The following is a 2,500-nucleotide window of genomic DNA, read 5'->3' as shown; positions in this document are numbered from 1 at the left end:
ATCGCCTGGAACTGTCAGGCGGATTCGGCTCCCTGGAATTTCCTCATTCTGGTTCTTTTTCACTTTTTGTCTCTTTTGCGACATCTAGTGGGCAGGCTGCATTACTGCAACCGGGGACACCTCAAAACGCTTGGAACTGGGGAGCGGGCTCAATTTACAAACGTTTTGCGGGTCCTGGAAGTCAAAATTGTGACTTCTGAAAACGACTAAGTATCAAGGACTCATCGCGCGAATCGCTCTGGAACTGAAATCGGATGCGCGCACTGACATGCTCCCCTCTCTGGAAGTCTGACACAAGTTGAAAAATTTTCTAAGTCCCCAAAAATTTTTTTTTTCAACTTTTTTTCAATTTTCCCCCTGTGGGATATATATTTTACCCACACTTTTGGAGCCCTCCTGGGATGCCCTCTAACATACTAGAACCTCATTTTGTGGAAGTTTTCACAAAATTGTGAAATTTTCCAAAAAGTCAGAAATTTTGCAAAAACGACTAAGTATCAAGGACTCATCGCGCGAATCGCTCTGGAACTGAAATCGGATGCGCGCACTGACATGCTCCCCTCTCTGGAAGTCTGACACATGTGTGAAAATTTTCTAAGTCCCCAAAAATTTTTTTTTTCAACTTTTTTTCAATTTTCCCCCTGTGGGATATATATTTTACCCACACTTTTGGAGCCCTCCTGGGATGCCCTCTAACATACTAGAACCTCATTTTGTGGAAGTTTTCACAAAATTGTGAAATTTTCCAAAAAGTCAGAAATTTTGCAAAAACGACTAAGTATCAAGGACTCATCGCGCGAATCGCTCTGGAACTGAAATCGGATGCGCGCACTGACACGCTCCCCTGTCTGGAAGTCTGACAAAAGTTGAAAAATTTTCTAAGTCCCCAAAAATTTTTTTTTTCAACTTTTTTTCAATTTTCCCCCTGTGGGATATATATTTTACCCACACTTTTGGAGCCCTCCTGGGATGCCCTCTAACATACTAGAACCTCATTTTGTGGAAGTTTTCACAAAATTGTGAAATTTTCCAAAAAGTCAGAAATTTTGCAAAAACGACTAAGTATCAAGGACTCATCGCGCGAATCGCTCTGGAACTGAAATCGGATGCGCGCACTGACATGCTCCCCTCTCTGGAAGTCTGACACATGTGTGAAAATTTTCTAAGTCCCCAAAAATTTTTTTTTTCAACTTTTTTTCAATTTTCCCCCTGTGGGATATATATTTTACCCACACTTTTGGAGCCCTCCTGGGATGCCCTCTAACATACTAGAACCTCATTTTGTGGAAGTTTTCACAAAATTGTGAAATTTTCAAAAAGTCAGAAATTTTGCCAAAAACGACTAAGTATCAAGGACTCATCGCGCGAATCGCTCTGGAACTGAAATCGGATGCGCGCACTGACACGCTCCCCTGTCTGGAAGTCTGACAAAAGTTGAAAAATTTTCTAAGTCCCCAAAAATTTTTTTTTTCAACTTTTTTTCAATTTTCCCCCTGTGGGATATATATTTTACCCACACTTTTGGAGCCCTCCTGGGATGCCCTCTAACATACTAGAACCTCATTTTGTGGAAGTTTTCACAAAATTGTGAAATTTTCCAAAAAGTCAGAAATTTTGCAAAAACGACTAAGTATCAAGGACTCATCGCGCGAATCGCTCTGGAACTGAAATCGGATGCGCGCACTGACATGCTCCCCTCTCTGGAAGTCTGACACATGTGTGAAAATTTTCTAAGTCCCCAAAAATTTTTTTTTTCAACTTTTTTTCAATTTTCCCCCTGTGGGATATATATTTTACCCACACTTTTGGAGCCCTCCTGGGATGCCCTCTAACATACTAGAACCTCATTTTGTGGAAGTTTTCACAAAATTGTGAAATTTTCAAAAAGTCAGAAATTTTGCCAAAAACGACTAAGTATCAAGGACTCATCGCGCGAATCGCTCTGGAACTGAAATCGGATGCGCGCACTGACACGCTCCCCTGTCTGGAAGTCTGACAAAAGTTGAAAAATTTTCTAAGTCCCCAAAAATTTTTTTTTTCAACTTTTTTTCAATTTTCCCCCTGTGGGATATATATTTTACCCACACTTTTGGAGCCCTCCTGGGATGCCCTCTAACATACTAGAACCTCATTTTGTGGAAGTTTTCACAAAATTGTGAAATTTTCCAAAAAGTCAGAAATTTTGCAAAAACGACTAAGTATCAAGGACTCATCGCGCGAATCGCTCTGGAACTGAAATCGGATGCGCGCACTGACATGCTCCCCTGTCTGGAAGTCTGACAAAAGTTGAAAAATTTTCTAAGTCCCCAAAAATTTTTTTTTTCAACTTTTTTTCAATTTTCCCCCTGTGGGATATATATTTTACCCACACTTTTGGAGCCCTCCTGGGATGCCCTCTAACATACTAGAACCTCATTTTGTGGAAGTTTTCACAAAATTGTGAAATTTTCCAAAAAGTCAGAAATTTTGCAAAAACGACTAAGTATCAAGGACTCATCGC

Source organism: Phyllobates terribilis, unplaced genomic scaffold (genome assembly GCF_046119375.1).
Source record: "Phyllobates terribilis strain yellow unplaced genomic scaffold, ASM4611937v1 Scaffold_2457__1_contigs__length_129993, whole genome shotgun sequence".
Taxonomy (NCBI): Eukaryota; Metazoa; Chordata; class Amphibia; order Anura; family Dendrobatidae; genus Phyllobates; species Phyllobates terribilis.
Note: the sequence above shows the minus strand (reverse complement) of the source record.